Here is a 21,695-nt window from a genome sequence, read left to right as displayed (position 1 = left end):
TACAAAATTTTCCTTCACATTTGGGCTTGCCCCACGGAGGTGGCATGCAAATTCTGCTCATCTCAGGAGGCTGCTTGTATCTACACTGTTCCTTCTAACCTTCCTATTCCAAAACAGGTTGAAACCCTGCCCTGGTTCCTAAAATCCAGAAGCTACTGCCTGTTGGAGTGCTGGCAAGCATGGTGTTTAGGGCAGGAACTCAGAAGCTAAGTTGGAGAAATCTGATTTCCTCAGCAGCACTCCACTGGACATAAACTTATGTGAACTCTGCATGACTCACTTAGACCAAGGTGAACACTGATGTCTGTGTCCAACTGCAGCACTCGAAAATATTTGCCCCTCTTTGGCAACTGGGGCCAATCTGCTTTTCTCTAGCTCCCAGCATGGACAGTTCATCACTTGAAACAATTTTCTTCTTTGTTGTTTTGTTGGCGAGCAAAGACTGCAAAAGCAAACCATTGTTCAAGCTGAAAGTCATTTGGTGGAGAAAATGAGATGCTTGGACCAGTCTCTTTGTCCTTTATTTTATCGTCCCCTCTGGCATCCATTTATGGATCTGATTTGATTTCTATTTTCATTTTGAGTCTTTTCTCTATGACCTCAGGTCAGAGACAATATCAAAAGCAATGTGTTTTGGTGGGTTTATTTATCTGAGTCAATGGAAGAAGAGAAAGCCAACGGAAATGGAAGGGGGAGGGGCAGAGAGAGAAAGAGAGACCAACTGAGACTAAAGCTATGTCTGTGTGAAAAGGAAACATAACTACAGTTGGATCTGGAATTCTGACCATTTTCCTTACTAATCCTGATGCTGTTTACACTGTAACAATCAGCTTCAATCTTTAACATGAACACAGTTTTCACAATCCGTTAATATTTTATCCCATATTCATGGTTACCAAGATGAATGGAGAAGGTTGGATCTGGGACGAAGAATGGGGAGAGAACCAACAGCAAAAAAAAAAAAAAAAAAAAAGAAGAAGAGAAATTGTCTTTTGCCATTGAATAGTGAGTTTTTACAGTAAGTATATGAGATAAATAAGTTTTCACAAAACTTCTGGATTCGCCATTTGTAAAATTTCAAAAAAACTTTCCATTTGAATTTCAGTTGGAAACTTGGAGTGCTTTCATTAAAAACAGCTATGTGCTTATTAAATGCCATTGCATTTGATTCTTCCAGGGATATGAAAAGTCATCATGCTGGAACTGGAGCATCAGTAGAAATGGTTGGTGCATACAAAGTGCATAAAGAAGATGAACTCAACACATGGGAGAATACGCCAAGTCGCTACTCATGGCTGGTGTTACTATTGATGCCACCAACCAACCCAGAAGGACAGAACCTTCCCTTAATTTACAGAAGGAAAGTAAATCACAGATCATAAGTCTTCTCAAAAATTAGGTATTCAAATTCTATCACTACCAAAATATTCAGACAGAAAGGCAAATGATCTGGTGTACTTTGTTCAAAGATAACCAAAGCAATGATGCAGAACTCTCCTTCAGGTGAATTAAATTGTTAACAGAAACAAGTTTTTAATAAGCCTGTTGACCCAGTGATACTTGATCTAGTTCTCAGCTCTTCCTTAGAGACTTCCTTTTTCCATCCTCACAGAGAAAAATTGAAAAAAAAAATTAAATTGGGTATAATATATGCTTAGGAATTAGAAAAAATGGGGCAATTCATATTTAACTGTCAGTTTTTGCTTATTAAGTACAATATAAAGCCATGGCTTCAGACTTTAGTGTGTATTTAGGATTGCCTTGAATGCATATTGAAAATGTACTTACCCAGCCTAAGTCAATCCTAATGATTCTGATTAAGTTGATCCCTAGTATAGCCCAGAAATTTTGTTTTAAGGAAATTTCCCAGATGATTCTAATGAAGGTGATCCATGGACCATTCTTTGAGAAACAGTGTCTTACAATGTACTCATGGTGTGTGTGTGTGTGTGTGTGTGTGTGTGTGTCTCATGGGGAAACATAGCGGAAGGACTTCTAGTTAAAAAGTTGGTTTGGGTTGTTTTGTGAAGGAATTTGGCTGACATGCTATGGAGTCCATGTTTTTCAATAAGGAACTACTGTGATCAGATTTGTACTTTTAGACATGTAACTCTGATAGGATGGTTTGGAGAAGGCAAAAGGAGGAGTCAAGGAAACAGGTAGTTTTGCAAGAGAGGAGGGCTTGATCTAAACTTCTGTCCCACACATTGTGCAGGTCATAATGATGAGTAAGACTTATTTCCTTGAGGAAACTTGAGTTCTGTTTCCTCAAGTTGCTTACAAACCTAGTAAAAGAAGATCCAATACATGAGACACAGATGAGCAAGTCAAAGAAGTGGCTGGCTGGGTGCACAGATTGGAGATGGATAGTTGCGGACTTTTGCAGAGCTACAGAGACCAAGGGAAGACTAAGGTTCCCAGACCAGGATAGATCCTGAGAGAAAGGTTAAACTGGATCAGAGTTGATGGCACTGTGCTCTTTTCACTGGTGTGGCAAAAAAAGCAGGGTTGCAGACTTATATGAGCAAATGAAGAGAAAATAAAAGCGTAGAGTATTAATTTCTTCTTGGAGATTTTGTTAATGAAAAAAAAGTCAGAGCCAAAATAGCTGCTTAAAGACACCACAGGGATAAGAAAAAGGCTACTTTTTGTTTAGTTTTGCTTTAATTCTTTAAATTTTTAATTTAATTTTTTTTCATTCTTATAGAAGATACTGGAATGTATTTGAAAGAAAATGAGAAAGAGAAGTTGAAAACTGGAGAAGCAATCATTGGTAGGGCAAAGAAAATGAGAGAAGAAATGGGACTGAGAGGGGAGGAGAGGTGAAGAATCTGGACTTGGAAAGGAAGAGACCAGAAAGCTGAAGAGAACAGGTGACTCTGCATGGCACTTCTGAGGTAGGCAGGAAGCAGCAGGAGAAGGAGAAAAGGGATGAGGGAAGTGATTTAGACACTATAGGTTGTTGTTCAGTAGCCATACTACACCTTCTTTCTCAGTTTGTAGAAGCCAACCGTATAAGTTTTGTTCCTGTGGCAATGTGCTTAGGGAAGGTGGATTCCTCTCCAAGTCCCAGAGAATGAACCATGTTTGATCCAAACTCAGCATGGTTATCCCATTCCCCTCTGTTGGTGGCAGAGGTTTGGCAAACGACAAAGTTTGGGCCAAATGTACATTACAGAGATCTCTACTGAGGATGCTTTGGGGAATTACTTTGCTTCATAATAAATAAATTTCCTCCCTTGAACTTGGTCGTATGAAGTCATGATGCTTAGACTGAGGGAGCCATCTTGTAACTATGAGGTAGAAGCCAAGGACAAAGAGTTAGATGCTCAGGATGGAGGAAAATAAATCTGAGTCTAATGACAACATTAACCAAGTGTGTTATCTGAGAAACTACTTACCTCCAGTTTCCTGTTTGGAGAGAGATTTGTATTCTTAATGTTGAAATAATAATAATTTGCATTTTTCTAATATTCACAGTAAAAACTATATGTAAGTGACTCTAGGAAAGTTTGCGTCCATTTTTTTCACATCTGGGAATCGGGTTTGGGACATGTGGAAAATATCAGGGGCTACCATTGAGTATGCTGCGAATGGTAGCTAATGAAATAAATCAAATGAAGGCAGAAATAAAGCATACCCAAAGTAAACGGTGACTGGATGCAGCCAAAATGGCTTCCCAACATTTCCAACCACTCTACGAGGGGGCAAAAGGGGAGAGAATCTGGATTGAAGATGAGTTGAGGTGGGCATTGGAATGCAACATCAACTGAAAGCCAAGGGGATGGTGTCCATGGGAGAGCAAGGGCAGTGTGGAAATGTTTCGTGAAAGTCAAATGAGCGTTAAATAGTATTAAAATTGTTCCTGGTCACCTCCTATGACATGGTTTGCCCTCAGTTTCATTATCGCTAAAATGGGAATAAAAATAGCACATCGCTCCTAGGTTTTTGTGAGGACAAAATGAGATAATATGTGCAATTGATTTTCCATTTTATGTAACATATTTTAAGCATCAGTAAATATATAGCAATAATTAGGCCTTGAGCTCCTGTCAGAACCAGGAAGGGGAGCACCGAAAAGCCCACACGCACATCAAAATAATGTCAAATAATGACTTCTGAGTGCACTCCATATATTTTTTTAATCAACAAAATGTGCAAAAATTCCACTCACCATGCATATTAGTAAGTTTTTCCAAAGTTGAATTAAGGGAAAAAGAAAAAAGATTCTGGCACAAAATAGCCTGTGTATCTTAACAAGACAAACTTCAAATAAATGGGCTGCTGCAGCACCCACTGATTATTTGCCAACAGTTTTTTTAGCCAGCACATGCTCTTTATTTAGCTGGGCCAGCAAGCTGCTGAAGGTGTCGTTGCTCATCCTGTCACTGGATGGGGTGGAAAGGCAAACACAGAGGAGCGAGCTTGCCAAGTACCCAGCTATCTGAACAGCTGTGGGTTAGGTCCAGGGAACTGTAGAATTCTCGCTGCTTCAGATTCTTTTGTTCTTTTCCACATAGTGTGTTCCTGGAGCAGGACCCACAGCATTGGTACCACCTAAGAATTCGCTAAAAATGCAGACTTTCAGGCCCCACTGAAGGAGAACTGAAGCAGAATCTGCCTTTTAATAAGACTTTCTGGCGAGTTGTGTGCACATTAATGTTCTAGAGGCACTGATCTTAAAGACTTGTCTGAAGCCATCTTGTGCGATAGGCAATGACTCACCACTTCCCCAAAGGCCCTCTCACTTCCTTGTCATCCTTTCATGACATGGGATGTATGTTCTCAGGTGAGGCCCAGCTTCACAAAGTCCCTCACTGTTGTGACCCACTGAAATCAACCCTGAGTCACCAGTGAGCACCAGTGATCTAATACTGTGATTGGACAGCAAGAAAGCCCAAAGAAATAGTCTGAAAGTGGGTTTATTCCACATTCTGCTTCATGTTGGTAATTGACCTGGGACAAATTAACTAAATTCTGTGTTTGCGCCTCCTCTATCCCAATTCACAAGCAAGACTCTGCAGCCCTATTTTTGACTGCTAACTCTTTCTTGATGCCCATCACTGAGTGGAACAGAGGAGGACACTAGGGGGCATTATGGGAGAGCACCTAAAACAAGATTGGTCAGTCAGCTCTAGTCCCTGGAGCATCTGGATTGGGAAATCAGAGACACTAGTTGTCTCTCTCGGTATTTAAGCAAAGAGGAGTTGTCGAACACTTGGGGAAATTATTTCTGAGCTAGGGGCTCAGAGATGCAAAATAAATTTAAAAATTTAAAAAATTGAAAAAAAAAGCAGAAACCCTATGACTCTGGAAATAGGAACCTTAATTCCTGATAGTTTTCCAATTTGGGATTCTTATGTCTACTGAAGTTCACTTGTACTTGGCTGCTGATGAGTTCCTTAAAATACCTTTTACTCATTTGGTAATTGAACTGCTTACATTAGCTTAAATTCCTTAAATCCACACAGTCCTGATCACACAATACATTTTAAGTGAATGGTGGTTATGATTATTTTTATTATTACTACTGGACAACCAACATCATTATTATTATTGTAATACCTCCTACCCCAGGCTATATTTTCATTCAAATTTAGTAGCTAATAATTAATTCTCAAAGCTGTAAGAAAACCAATCACCTGCATCATGACCAAAAATAAAGAAATACTGTCTTCAACCATGTATATATTCACTGATGGATTGCTGTTCAAAGAATTAACTGAAGAATTGATGATGCCTACAATTGCTAACCACAAACAGCAGCTGCCGCATAAGAACAGGTCGTGTACGTTAACTGCGGCACCAGGGAGAGAAGGGACTACCTCACGCTTCAGGACTGTAATGTACCAAACTGCTACTCAGATTTTACACGAGTCCTAACTAAAGTCAGAAAGGTCAACTCAGTGACTCAGGTAACAAAAATAACAAGTTATAAAATGAAGAATTCTAGGTCCCACTTGCCGCCATGGTCTCCTATAACATAGTCTGCAGACCCTTACCTCAGCCGGCAGACAACCCCAGAGACCTACTGGTCACACTCATCTGAATCCTTCTTGAGACACTGACTTCTTGAAAACTCCAAACTCTTTTCATCAAAGGATTGATCATTGAATGTGTAAAATACTCAACATTGTTCAGTGGAAGATATTTATTATCAGCATTAAAGATAAATAATAATAACCACCATTTGGATGGCAAGGCTTACCAAGCTGCTTTTTAAAGTACAACATGTGTCATCATATCCTATGTTTTAGTACTGACATGAGGGACATTTGAGAGAGGAGGTACCTTTCCTAAGGTTTGCAGCCCACCACTCTGACAAATACGGATAGTTCTGTTTAGCAAAAACACTTGGAGATGCTTTTAGCAACAAATCTTTAAGTAGAAGCAAGGACTTTCTCAAGATGCCACTCGATTGAAATTCCATATGCTTCTTTCCTAAGAGGTGGGGAAAATGCTTTAGGGGAAACTGTCCCTTCTTCAGAGCTGTGACTGGTAAAAGGGTGAAAGACACTGGGGACACTTCCCAGCAAATCAAGCCCTGCAAGAACAGATCCAGGGTGATAAAATCCTCTCCAGATGCCATGGAATGAAATTTCCTCACCTCTGGCAGTGCCTGATTGCCAAGCATAACTCAACATCATTATGATTTTCTAGTGCATTGAGCTGGGGAATTATTTTCAAAGAAGACTGACTAGTTCTTGGATGAAGAGTGGAAGGCCCTTCAGCAAACTCTCATCTTGAGGACTTGGTAACTTTGTCCTTTTGCATCCAAGAAAGGGCAGATTTTCATTTTGGAAGTAATTGGAGTTTTCTCTACTTGAAAGTTTTAAGCAAAACTGAAAGGACTGTGGCGATTACATAAAACATTTGGATTTTTCAAATCCTAGACTCTAGAATGAATTCATATTTTCTTGGGAGAGAGTCAGTTCTGGGGCTCTCCTAGACATTCATTTCTTTTGGAAATTGAAATTTGCATTGGCCTGGGGACTTACACATTGGTTGTCTAAATAATTCCATGCAGAAACAAAAATTCATGCTCATCAGATGTTCAGGCCAGTTTCCTAGAGAGTAGTAATTTAGAGGCATTCAAAGTAGTTTAAGGGGAGAAGGAAATAAGTCAATACTTTATTCATTCCAAACATGAACCAACACCATTAGGTCAGGAATATTTTCTGCTGAGAAAATAATGTCATCAAGGCTCAATCGTCACTAGGAGAGGATGGAGGGTCCATAAAAGATGACATTATTTATATGAGCCAGTCAGAATTTTAATACTTGTAATTCTGGAGAGACCATGGAACCTGTGGATTAGCCCAAAGTGTCTTTTACCTGAAGCCAGATTCTTAATTTCTACCTTTAGGACAAATTCCTAAACTTTCTTATGAACATACACCCGATGATATTCTGGCTCCAATATCCCTAGCTGCTACTGGATGACTCTTCACCATGAGCCCCACTTGACATACACCCAACTCCATCCTGCCCCTGCCCTGCCTTCCTGGTCATTCCAATGGCTGCAATTCCCCTTTCCTGGCAAGGGAATGCTCAGTGATCATTTTAGTCCTGAGTCGGATATCATCTTCTCCAGGTGCCCTTTTCATTCCTCTCGTCCTGCTTGGCGAGCTTAACTGTTTTCACCTTTGCCTTGTACCTTTACTATTACCTTATTGTGGTTTATCGTAGTAGCTTGTTTTACCATTTGTCTCTCCCTCTTGATTACAAGCTCTTTTTTACAAGGGACATTTTTACAAGGGACATTTTTTAAAATATTTGTTTATTTTTGAGAGGTAGAGAGAGAGAGAGAGAGACTGCACACATGTGAGATAGATAGAGAGAGCGTGGGGGAGGGGCAGAGAGAGAGGGAGACAGAAGATCTGAAGCAGGCTCCTTGCTGTTAGCTCAGAGCCTGACCATGCAGATCAAACCCACAAACCATGAGATTATGACCTGAGCAGGAGTTGGAAGCTTAACTGACTGAGCCATCCAGGTGCCCCAGGGCCGTTTTTTAATCTGCCTGCCCAATGTCCAATATTTACTGAATGATTGGATGAGCATGTCATTATAACTATTCAATTGCTGTAGATTTTAAAATCTAAAATAAAATTCTTACATTTGCTATATAATCGGATGCTGTCTTTTTGAAAAGTTATTCTTCTTCCATCCAGTGGCTCATTCCAACCAATGGTGACAGGTGATGGGAAAAACGGGTAATACTTAAACTAAAAGCTGAGTCCCCCAAATGGTCAATCATTTGAATTGTGAAAAAAAACCCACAAAAACCCTAAATGACTCTTTATTTCCATGTACACACATTCATGATGAGTTAACATTCACAGGATTAACTGAAAATTAATGATACTGTTAGCACCACGGATTGGGCACAAGTTATATGGCTTCCTCAGCACAGGATGCTTATGAATATGATATCTAATGGTCAGAATGCTGCATATGAGACATTACTAGTCCAGTTTTGGAGATGGGGAATCTGAGTTTCAGAGGTGTTCAAATGATGTTTTGAGTGTCAAATAGCTAAATAATGGTTATTTATAACCAAATAATAGCTAAACTAAAGGGGAGTTCCTCAAAAATGGATTTCTTAATCAGTTCAGGCTGCTATAAGAGAATATCATAGACTGGGCAGCTTAAACAACAGAAATTTATTTCTCACATCTCTGGAGGCTGGGAAGTCTGAGATCAAGGTGTCAACAGATACTATATCTGGTGAGGTCCTGATTCTTGTTTTGTAGACTGTCTTCTTATCCCATGGTGAAGAGCAGAAAGAGGTAGCAAGCTCTCTCATGTCACTTCTTATAATGTCACTCCACTTCTCATGTCACTCCACTCCCAAGATCTACTTACCTCCCAAAGACTCACCTCCTAATATAATTACATTGGAATTGGGATTTCAACATATAAGTGTGGAGGGGGACACAAACGCTCAGTCCATAACATCCTAGTACCAGCAATGCCAGAAGACTAAGCTGGTGCGTTGGCAATAGTGGTAGTATCGATTCCAAAACTTTTAAGCCAATATGGAAGTCTATGAAACAAAGGTAGCACTAAGACTATTTTAGGAAATAAATTTTATGAAATTCCTGCCCCAAGTTACCAGAAGAAACGCTATCCTTTTCAGAAGCAGCCAACTCTAGCCTCTGGTGTAGCTTGCCAGCGGGTTGGCTCAACTCTCACGATACTGCCATCTCTTGGAGGCACAATTCTTGAAAGCTAAAATCCTCTTGACTTAGGTAGCTGACCAGTGACAGCATCACTTCTCTGAGTGCTAAGGGCTGTTTCTCAGGAGTATCCCAAGCACAGAGTCTGGGCAGAAGTGCTGCAGTGAGGGAATTTGTTGCTGCTCGCATCTGGGAGAACTCTACTAGTTTTCCTTCCAGTTATAACATCAGTCCAATAGGCTGGAGTTAGTTCACTGTTTGGGAAATTAAACCCAATCTACAATAGGTACAAAATGGGATTATTGCAACAGTATGCATGACATTTTCATGAAAACTATGGTGGTAAATGACCCAGAATAATAATAAGAAGGCAATCTCATATTTTTGGGCTATTTACTACATGTCAGGCACCCTCTTAATAATTATATATATTATATATATATATATATTATATATATATATACACACACATATATTATGTGTATATATATATACAATATATACACACATGTGTAATATATGTGTGTATCTGTTTAATATATACACACACAGGTGTGTATATATTATACAGATATACACATAAAATGTGTGTATATATGGTATAACATATATGTATCTATCTATATATCTATCTATACATGTATATATATAATCTCACTTAATCTTCCACAAAATATTACAATAGAAGGCACTGTTACCTGATTTTACAATTGAGACAACAAAGGTACACTGTTAATAAGTGACAGAGATAGCACTCAAACTACACTATGCTGATTTATTCATTTATCACTTTAAATTCCTTGAGGACAGTTTCAGTGGAATGTTAGAGATAGAAGCAATATTATAGAGGGTTGAGAAACTAATCCTAGGACATAATGTGGAGATAGGGAAATAAAGCTCCACTTCTAACAATTCTGATAAAAACAGGAAAAGAGTAATATTATGGAAGAGTATACTTTGAAAAATTTTGAGCCAAGGTGGAACATACTTTGGGACCAGGAAAGATATTTGCCTAAGTGGAAGGAGTGGATAGAGTGGCCAGTTTAAGATTAGAAAGAGAGTGATGACTGCAGAAAAACATCTTGGAATGAAGGACATTTGGGGGCTCAGATGCATGATTTATATATTTTTTTATTTTTAAATTTTATTTTATTTATTTTTATCTTGAAAGGGGAGAGTGGCAGAGGGAGAGGGAGGAAGAGAGTCTTAAGTAGTCTCCACACTCAGGGTAGAGCCTGATGTGGGTCTCCAACTGACGATCATGAGATGATGACTTGAGCCGAAATCAACATGAGATCATGACGTGAGCCAAAATCAGGTGTTGAGTCAGACACTCAACTGACTGAACCACCCATGTGCTCTGCATGATTTATCTTCAGGCAGGAAAAAAATTCTTTCCTGTCAGGGGCTGGAAGAAAGGAGCAAAAGAAACAATGGATGCTACCATATATTTTTAGTAGAGGATAAAAACTGTGAGTTTTAACACTAGATGGTGTCAAGGTTCCAACTGAAGTAGGAAACAAGATCTTCTTAAAGTGAGCAGGACAGATGCCTAAATAGAGGGGCTAAAGAGAATTGTGAAGTTTTGATAGAGCCCTTGGCATACAATCTCCACTGATGGCTACCATCAATTTCTTCTCCACTCATCAAGAGGTGGAATCCATTTTCCCTCCCTTTGAAAATGGACAGGACTCATGACTTTGTCCCACAGACTACAACAGAAATAATGTTATGCCAGTTCCTGGTCTAGTTTTTATGAGCACTTTTGGATTTCCCTTTCTTCTCTCTTGGAAGTCAGCTACCATTTTTAAAGAAGTTCACCTCTTCTGAAATCACCACACTGTGAGAAAATCCAATCTGGCTTATTACTTTGCCATGTCTGCAATAACAAAATACCACAGGCTTGGTGGCTTAAACAACAGAAATTTATTTTCTCAAAATTCCAGAGGCCAGAGAGGTCATGTTCAAGGTGTTGGCAGAGTTTGTTTCCTCCTCTGAAGCCTTTCTCCCTGACTTGCGGATGACTACTCTCTTGCTACCTCTTCACATGGTTGTTTTCTGGGCACACATGACCCTCATTTCTCTTCCTCTTTCTCTTCTTATGGGGGAGGAATCCAATCATATTAGATTAAGTTCCCATCATTCTAACTTAATCTCCTCTTTAAAGACCTTCTCTCTAAATACAGTTACATTCTGAAGTTCTGGGGTTTGGAACTTCAATTTTTTTGAGGTTTGGGAGGAGGGCACAATTCAGCCCATAATACTAGTCATGCACGGAGGTCATTAGAGAGAGAGACAGAGACAGAGAGAGATTCTCAACCAGTCCCCAGTTGTTCCAATCTTCCCAGCCAAGGAATGGATTTGTGAGTGAAGAAGCCATCTCAGAGATTCTGGCTTCTCAAACACCAGGTGCAGAACTTCTGCTTGGGCCCTGTCCCATTTGAAACATTGTGAGAATCCACAGTCCAAATCTGGAGCACCTGAATGTTACTCTCGTCTCCGTGCAACAATAGAAAAGTTAAACAAGTACTGAAGCTAATCGGAGTTGACCAAGAAAGTCACAGAACTGACAATGTGGAGATCCATCAGTTTTTATTCAGAGCTTTGTATCTTCACAAAGAAAATCGCCCTTCACGTAAGGTCATTCCTGCATATGGGGTAAAGCAGTGCCAACACTATCACCATTTTCCTGCTTCAGGAACACCCTTTTATCTGGAATTCACACACACACACACACACACACACACACATTTACATCTCTTAATGGAACTAAATTTGACATGTGAAATTATTTTTTTTTTAATGCCTAGCTCGTGAGATTATGCTACTATATATAAAAGTAATAACCTGCTAACATCACTGGCTTCTGATACTATTGTCTATATAATGTATAGTCAGCGCCCACTCTGTATGTCTGTTTTTCCCCGGATTTACTTCAAATAATTTGGGCGATAAAGGTAATTGCAAACTAATTTTCCCACACCTTTATAATAGGTTCTGTTCATCCTTTGGAAAGTTCACAAATCTGAAACTTTACAATCTACAGAAAGTCAAATGTTGCCAGTTTAAGTAATTGCGTGAATAGATCCACCTTGTTGTATGCAACTAATCTCAAGTACAGAGAGAGGGGTCTAATTTTCAAATAAAAGCAGGATCATCTACATGGAAGGGTGGAAGACTTGACAAAATTGTCCTCTTTATCCGTTTCCCTGCATTGTAATTGGAACTCCAAAACATTCCCCAAAGCGGAATCACCCGTTCTCTCCCTTTTATTCCTTTTGTTTTCTAAGCAATGGGTTCCAGTTTCTTCTATTCCATTCTTTATTTTCTTATGCACCTTGTTCATTGAATTTTAATGTATACACACAAACATGCATACCTCTACTCCCACCTCTCCACACCTATAAGATTTTTTGATGCATGGGGCACCTGGGTGGCTCAGTCTGTTAAGGGTCCGACTTTGGCTCAGGTCATGATCTCGCGGTTCGTGGGTTTGAGCCCCACATCAGGCTCTGTGCTGACAGCTCGGAGCCTGCCTCAGGTTCTGTGTCTCCCTCTCTCTCTGCCCCTCCCCTGCTCACGCTCTGCCTCTCTTTCTCTCAAAAATAAAATAAATGCTAAAAAATTTTGTAAAAAGATTTTTGATGCATGATTGCTGAACACAGGAATAAACAATTATAATTAAGCATTTGAAAGAAGAGAGGGCTCAGAAATAGGAGAAATAGGTTTTTCTAATGTCCAAATTTTCTGGACAGTAGACAATACCCTAGACAATGTAAATATCAGAAACTTCCCTCACTGCCTCTTTTATACTGTCTGTAGGTGTTTGTGCTGGTGATGGCAGGGGTGAGGGAAGATAAAATCAATAACAGGTTAGAGTATATATTCTAAAAATGGGTGGGAGTCCTTCTTTAAAACATTGTGAAATTTGTCATTTCTGAGTTAGTTTAAGATGAGAGTCCATTCTTTCCTCGTGGGGCCAGCCACAGAGATTCAAAGAAGCAAACTAATCTCTGCCTTCTTTGGCTTCAGATCACAAAAATAAGTGGAGAGTCCCGGCCTTTGTATCAGTCTTGCTGTATTTTTTTTTTTTTTAATTGTAACTGGTATCGTATTCATTTTTCATTACAGTTACATTGCATTACAATTCATTTTTGTTATTACCATGGTTACGTCTGTTGTTATCATCCTTGGCTAATCTCAAGCTTGAACTACTGCAATAGGTTTCAAGCTGGCCTAAGAGCCTCTGCTCTGTTTCCTCTTACTCGGCTCTGTCAGAGGGATGTTTCTAAAACATAAATCTGACATATTTGTGCTTATTCTCTTAGTGATCTCATCCAGTCTTATGGAGATAAATATGATTTAGATATCAAGGTCACCGATACTTCTTTTTCAGCCTAGATTTCTCCCCTTAAACTCTAAACACACACACACACACACACACACACACACACACACACTTTTGCTATTACTACCTATGGCATAAGTGGGCATGGATGTCTACGAGGCATCCTAAATCCCCAAACAAGGAAACAGGGGGGGTTCCTGACCTTCTTCTCCAAATGTGGCCCTCCTTCAATTTTTCTGAATGTCAACCCATTCTTCTGATTGCTTAGACAAAAGGGTCAGAGTTATCTACAAGTAGGAACCGAGATACAGAGAGGCTCAGTGACATCTACAAATAAGTAAGTAGCAGAATCAGGATGGGAACCCAGGTAGTCTGACTCCAGAGTCTACACTCCTTACCTGTGCTGTACTACCTTATTAACCCCTTTTCATGTAATCTTGAACTTCATATGGCATCTGCATAACAAATATCCACTGTGTACCTCAGAGGTGGCTTGCTAAATCAAATCAGAACTATAAATTCTGGTTCTACCTAGCTGACAGACAAAAGAGCTGAAAATTCTACTTGTTTAGGACCAAGATTTTTTTCTTAATTATTTGCACTCTATTTTTTCAGACATTCTGTGTGTTCTTATTGGGATACTAGGCTGGGATTTTGAGATGGAAACTCAGATGTGTCTTTTATCATTCTGTTTCAGCTACTAATTAGCTGTATAACCTTGGGAAGTTTCTAAACCTCTGGATATTATGCTCACTCTGCCAAAAATTGCTATGCATGCAGTAGATGGTCCAAGCTCTACAGTAATAATGTAGTTAAAAAAAATAACTCAAGTTACAAGGTCCCTTAACTTCTTGAGGGCAAGAATCACGTCTATTTGCTTACTACTGGTTTCTCAAGTGTTTATTGCAATTCTACCTTCTGCAGAAACTCAACAAATTTGTGCAAATGACTGGTTGAATTCATGATATGGTATGTAGTATGGACAAGATGCCTGAGAATTCCAGAGGCAGTTCCAGAACTGAGAGGCAGAAGACAAGGCCTGAAGGCAAAGAAGCAGATATTTCATTATTTCATTGACTCTTTCATTGGTTATTTGACTTCAGGACGAATAACCATCACATAGGTCACATCTCCTGATTTGTCTCTGCAAACCTTGGAGGCGGTGGGATTGGTTTTCTCAAAGGTATGTTAACAGAGACCTGGCTGTATAATTTACCTTCACCACAATACCCAGAGTGTGCACGTGGAAAATTTTTTTTCTGTTGGATGTATTCATGGAAGGGCTTACGAACTCAGCATCAGTATCTATTACATATCAACATCTCCACTTACAAATTATTTCTTTTAGATGTCTCACCAATGTTAGAATAACTACTGTATTCTAGAGTAGATAATATTGTTCCCATTTACAAATAAGGAAGGTGAGATTCAGGGAGGTTTCTCAGGGTAAAATGACTAAGTATCAAAGCTAGGATTTCAGTACAGGGTTGGATGTCTCTTAATTCCTCACCTTTGCACTGACCCATGGATTCTCCTTACCTCTCCAGTACTAGTGATGAAGGAAAAAGGGCAGTTCAGGGAACTGCTAGAGATTGGCTCTCTTTTTTTTTTAATTTTTTTTTAATGTTTATTTATTTTTGAGATAGAGAGAGAGACAGAGCATGAATGGGGGAGGGTCAGAGAGAGGGAGACACAGAATCTGAAACAGGCTCCAGGCTCTGAGCTGTCAGCACAGAGCCAGACGCGGGGCTCGAATTCACGGACCGCGAGATCATGACCTGAGCTGAAGTCGGCCGCCCAACCAACTGAGCCACCCAGGCGCCCCGAGATTGGCTCTCTTAAACTTCACATTTATAAAACTCTAGCAGCAAGTGCTATGATCAACTGAAGAATATTCTAGTCACATAAAACACTAATTAATTAGGGAAAATTGGTAATTAACTGTATGCTCCCATTCTGTTTTCAATAAATGTAATCTAACAAATAAGTAGCATTTATTAATGATAATAGATTAAAAGTGTGTTCACTAATAGGCTTGCCTTCCATTAGGGAATTAATACGGGGTTTTATTTGGAGTTCCAGAAGAAACCAAGTAGGCATCACTAGCATTTGCTTCATTGCAGATTACACTGCAGATTACATGGTGCCTTGATTCTGTTGATGACAAGCAATAAAATACTCAGTTGTATATGGTGCATTAAAATGTGTTTAATCTACTATTAGTTCCGCGAAAAATTATATTTCTCACCCCACTTCTGATCACCATGGATGACATATGGGGACTATGTGTCCTAAAATAATTACAGACCACAAGCTTTAGCAGTAAATCACAAAGCAACTTAATCATATCTTTTCCCGGAATTTGTTTATTTAAATAATGTTTAATGTTTTTCTTTCTTTCTTTCTTTCTTTTCCATGAAGAGCTCTCCATTGGACTACATTTCTGGTAAGAAGATACAACTTGGATTTTAACTGCAGGAATTATGCTATTTTCTGGGTGAAATATTTTTTGTTCCTCCTTTGTCTAGACCTTTCAACAAATAATTTTTTATGTCTCTTTATGAAACAAGAAGGGCTACAATGATTTAGAAAGCAAACTAGACAAAATAACCAGATAACGGTTTATAGATATAGTGATGTAATTAGGAACTATGCTCAAGGACCTGAAAAGAATTTTTTAAAAAAATAAGAAACAGTATCATTGACCCATTTATGCAAAGCCAGTGCAATAAATAAATAAATAAATATTTTAAAAAGGGAGGGAATACTTGGCTTCTGAAAAGTTAAGGACTAAATATGACACCAAGTTGCAGTAAGTCTCTTGACGTACATTTTTGAAAATTAAATTTTCTCCTTTCTCAATGTTGTGGAATCCATGATGTCATATTGTATGTGTGTCATATGCAAATTTCAGAATTTTTTGGTGATCAATAGGTGATATATTAGAAATGAAAATAGAAACTAGGTTGTACACTAGACTACTTACAGTGGTTTAAAATTCACGTTGGCAAAAAATGATTTTTTTAATTTCCTTGTTGGCTTACTTGGATGCTTAAAAAAAAGTTCCCCCAGGATGAAGGAGTTGGTAAGTGATATTTTAGCTCAGTCTAAACATTTCTCTTTGTCAACCAAGGATTTTTGAACAATAGAAGGAAGGGGTTTAAGAAGACCATGAATTAAGCTTCCTTTGCTGTTCCTCTGTGGTTTTATTTTTTTATTTTTTATTTTTTCAACGTTTTTTATTTATTTTTGGGACAGAGAGAGACAGAGCATGAACGGGGGAGGGGCAGAGAGAGAGGGAGACACAGAATCGGAAACAGGCTCCAGGCTCTGAGCCATCAGCCCAGAGCCCGACGCGGGGCTCGAACTCACGGAGCGCGAGATCGTGACCTGGCTGAAGTCGGACGGTTAACCGACTGCGCCACCCAGGCGCCCCTCCTCTGTGGTTTTAAAGGCACTCTTTCTTGTATTATTTATAGATTAGAGTGTTTAAAATTTTGTGCATGGTGAGTAGAGGCTTCTATGGCAAAATGGAACTGGAGAAAAACAAAACAAAACAAAACAAAACTGTTTGAGTCCTAGTACTGTCAACAAGTAGCTTGTCATTCTGGGAGAGTCTTAGAAATAAATGTACTGCCCCTTATTTCCTCTTCCACAAAATGTCAATATTTCTCTTGATTTGGCTTTACGGTGATACGAACCAATGTATGTGAAAGCATTTTATGATAATGTATAGTACATACTATACTTCAAGCTTCATTAACATATTAATAATATACTACATGTGATGACATGGTTCTTTTTATTTTTTAATAGCTCAGTGATGATTCTCAAAACCTTTAGGAGTCCTAACTGCCCCCTGCTGTTCTGCAGTTTTGCCTTTCCAATCCTGCACTTTGCCGTAAGTTATTAACTCTAATACATTTCTGTCCATTTCTCTAACATGATCTTTGGTACCATGTAAATTGGTCACTTATGCAAAATAACTTATATGGTAGTTACTTAACCAAATTGGCTCAAATATTGACTCTTTTCTTGAATTGCTAGCCTCTTATCCCACTCACAATGAGGCAAATAAGCTCAAAAACACTGCTTTTAAAGGGTTTCTTAGGGCTTTGCCGTCAAATTTTTAGACTCATTTTTACTTCAGTAATTCCGTTAGTAATGTTTATTTTGTTCAACGTTTATTTATTTTTGGGACAGAGAGAGACAGAGCATGAACGGGCGAGGGGCAGAGAGAGAGGGAGACACAGAATCGGAAACAGGCTCCAGGCTCTGAGACATCAGCCCAGAGCCCGACGCGGGGTTCGAACTCACGGACCGCGAGATCGTGACCTGGCTGAAGTCGGACGCTTAACCGACTGCGCCACCCAGGCGCCCCAATAATGTTTATTTTGTAATTAGTTTGGAAAGCACTTGAAAACAGAACCATCATTTCCTTATTCTTTGTATATTCTTGTTCCAGTTTTTTTTTTTTTTTTTAGAATACAAGAAAGAAAGAAACCACAGACACACCCCAAAACAAGGTTTGTGGTAAGGGGGGGGGGGGGGGGGGGAGGGGGGTCCTGCTAAGGACTGCAGGTCCCAGAATCCCAGAATACCTGGAAGATAGCTGGTGGGGGATCCAGAGTCTAGACCCCCACAGAGTGTTCACAAAAGGATGGAAAAGAACTCAGGACAAAGAAACAAGAGGGAGACCAGAGATAACATATCATGGGAAGCAGGTCCTAAAGGAAGAATTAGCCACCAGGAGTTCCCTGTAGGTAGGGTCTGACTCTCCCAGCACATAGGCTCCGCCTCCAGATTACCCCCTGCAGGTGTTACAGTTTGGTTACTTCTCTGAAAAGAACTTGTGCTTTGTAAAGTGAAAGAAGCCCAGCATGGGCAAAGCAGATATCCAGGAATGTTAGACATAGATGTAGCTCCCTTTCAATATTGTGCCCTTCACCATTGGTTTACCTCTGTTTACCTGGAGCTTTCCAGACCCTGCTCTCTTGCAAGGCCTGGGTGCTCCTGTTTTCACTCTGTGCTAAGATGCCCTAGATCTTTCCAAGCACTTCTCTTTCTTTTCCTGTCAATCAGGCTAGGTTTCTGCTGCCCATCAAAAAGCTCTAAAGATACAGGTATCTCTCTGACCTTATCTCTACATCTCAGACACCACAATTTTTAGTCCAATTCACCATCACATTTTGGCCAGACTACTGTAATAACTTCCTTACTACTTTCTTCTTCATTGTTCTTCCTCCCTGACCAAACCCATTACCTGCCAAACAATTTTTAAACAATATAGGTCATAGCACTACCCTACTTAAACCATCAGTGGCTTCGTACTACACAGAATCAAGTCTAACTCTCTGACCTGCTGCTTGCCCACCTCCATGTCCTCCTGGACGGTCTCATCTGACATCCCTTCTCCTTCAACCACAGCCACAAAAACTTTCACTACTTCCCTCGATGTTATAAACCCTTTGTGCATTAGGGCTTTTGCACTTGCTGTTATCTTCCACTGGGGATAACTTTCTCCTTGCTCATGAAGAGTGGTTCTCTCTTTAGGTCTGGCATAAAAAGCCTGGACTTAAGGAAAGCCTTCTGTATCAGTCAGGATTCTATGGAGAAACAGAACCAAGAGAGGGAAAAAGAAAGAGAGGAGAGAGAGAGGAAGGGAGAGACAGAGAGGAGAAAAAAGGAAGTGGGGGAAGGGAGAGGGAGGGAGAGAGAGATGGAGACAGAGAAGGAGAGAGAAGGAGGGAAAGGAGAGGGGGGAGAGACAGAGGAGGTAGGGAGGCAGAGAGGGAGGGAGAGAGGAATCCGCAAGCGATGTTAAGGAATTGGCACAGGATTGTGGGCACTGGAAAATCTGAAATCTGTAGGGCAGGCTGGCAAGCTGGAAACTCAGGCAGGATTTCTATGTCACAATATTGAGGCAGAATTCCTTCTTTTCTGGAAAACCTCAGCTTTTGTTTTTAAGGCATTCAACTGATTGGATGACACAGACCAGGTTATCAAGGGTAATCTTTACCTAAAGTCAACTGAATGTAGATGTTAATCACATCTACAAAATTCCTTCACAGCAACTTCTGTTGGACTTCTGTTGGTCCAAACAACTGGGTACCAAAGCCTAACCCAGTCAACAAATAGAATTTAACCATCATACCTTCTAGGTCCCCTGTGCCCACATGAGTGTCTCTCACAGAGTCCTGTTCTATTTTTTCCCTTGAATGTACCACAATTTGCACTTAATTTGTTTCTTGCTTATTAATTTCACACTTCCTGCACTAGACTCCAGTGTTTATAAGTTGAGGACAATTCTCTTTTACTCATTAATATATATCCAGTACTAGCAAAGTACCTGGAGTACAGTAAGTACTCAGTAAATGAGAGATGTTCTATATGTTTGTGGAAAGGATTAGCAACCAGGAAGAGCTTGAGATGACAAGTTGTGACTCAAACTCCTAAAATTCTGTGGGAGTTGAAATGTCACTAGGCATAATTCATTAGAATGTGCATAGATAAAAAACATTACAGATCCTAGCTAATTTCCTTTGACACATTTCTTTGAATTTCCCTCCAATTAGGAATGTGTGGGTGGCTCATTAGGTTGAGTGTCTGGTCATGATCAGTCATGAGCATCTGATCATGACCAGGTTTCGGCTCAGGTCACGATCCCAGGGTCATGGGATCTAGCTCAGTGTCAGGCTTTGCACTGAGTGTGGAGCCTGCTTAAGATTCTCTCTCCCTCTGCCCCTCCCCCACTTTCATTCTCTCTCTCTCTCTCTCTCTCTCTCTCTCTCCCCCCTCTCTATAATATATAAAATGAAAAAAATTAAAAATGAATTTTCCTCCAATTAAATTAATCAACACAGATTTAAGAGTCTAACGTACTCAAGAGCCTAACATACTCAACTCAAATGTAGCATTGAAAAGACTTCCAAAGTTTTCATAATTTATTTTATATTAATGAGGACTTGAATGTCTGCCAGGATCACTAGAATAATTGCCAGTTAGGCTTGTATTAATGAACACATTTAAGTGGGAATTGTAAAAAAAAAAATGGAAAATGATCTGACTTTATGAGGTAGGGCCACTGCCAGCCGCTTGCAGTGATGAATGGTACCCAGATTTGGTTTTACTATTAGCCACAAAACATCCAAAGTTGCACAGCAGGCTCTTAGAAGAGCACATAGTGAATTTGAAAAATTATTTACTAGACTTCCAGTGACACATTTGTGTGAACAAGTTAGTTCTTCCAAAAAGAGTGAGAAAGAGTAATACTGTTAAAAGTTGATGCACACAGAAGTCTTACCACCTCCCACTGCTTGGGTTCTGTGCTGTGAAGACTGGGTTCTTTGCACAAAGAAACGTATCAGCAACTTCCTTGGATGAAACTGCTTATGAACTTGTTATGGATTCAATGCTGATGTACAGTGCTGAGGAAGTAGGAAACCTCAAAGCATTCAGAAGACAGAGATTTATTATTATTATTATTATTATTATTATTTTAAAAATCTTGATCCTTCAACAGATATAGGAGTTTGAAGTATCTATCAGTCGACACACTGCTCTCAGACTGAGAAATTTGTCTTAGAAGGATTAACTGAACTAACTTCAGAAACCTTTAGGATATTCTCCAGAAAATTTCAGTGGAAGGAGGTTTTATTGACTTTGGCAGAGCGCTAGCTGTTCTCCCAATTTTTTTTTCTCCTTCTACATATACACACTGCTGTCCAGCAAGAGACTACGTTTCCTAACCTCCCCTGGAGCTGGGTGGTTCATGAGACCAATGAGTCTATGGGATGTAAGCGGAAGTGGTATGTATAACTTTTGTGTTATCTCTAAACTGAGACAAGTCACCTCTGGTTTATGGCTCTTTCACCTTCCCTCAGGACACGGACATGAGGGAGTGACCTAATTAACACAATGCAGATGGGGACAGCAGCCAAGCAAAGGGATAGTGTGGGGCAGTGTGTGGGAAGAAATCTGCATCTCTGAATGCACTGATGGAACCTAACCTCCCCATCACTCTGGACCCACTCACCTGTGACTTGAAAGAAAAAATTTGATCTTACAGGATTGTTGTGTTTAAATGGCTAAAAATCTCAAAGATTTTAGAAATGCTTCTAGTGAATTTTTGCTTTATATAAGGGTTGCTTTTATGTAAGTTGTTTTTA

At 39.6% G+C, this 21,695-nt stretch overlaps 1 protein-coding gene across 6 annotated transcripts in view; it reads right to left on the bottom strand.

Annotated features, from left to right (window-relative positions):
- The window catches only part of KCNIP4 (potassium voltage-gated channel interacting protein 4), a 1,166,664-nt gene that overhangs the window by 79,037 nt on the left and 1,065,932 nt on the right, over positions 1-21,695 (bottom strand). The gene's annotated exons all lie outside the window — the stretch shown is intronic.

This window comes from Herpailurus yagouaroundi, unplaced genomic scaffold, assembly GCF_014898765.1.
Source record: "Herpailurus yagouaroundi ecotype Mexico unplaced genomic scaffold, PumYag 28, whole genome shotgun sequence".
Classification (NCBI taxonomy): domain Eukaryota; kingdom Metazoa; phylum Chordata; class Mammalia; order Carnivora; family Felidae; genus Herpailurus; species Herpailurus yagouaroundi.
This window is presented reverse-complemented; position numbering and strand designations above follow the sequence as displayed.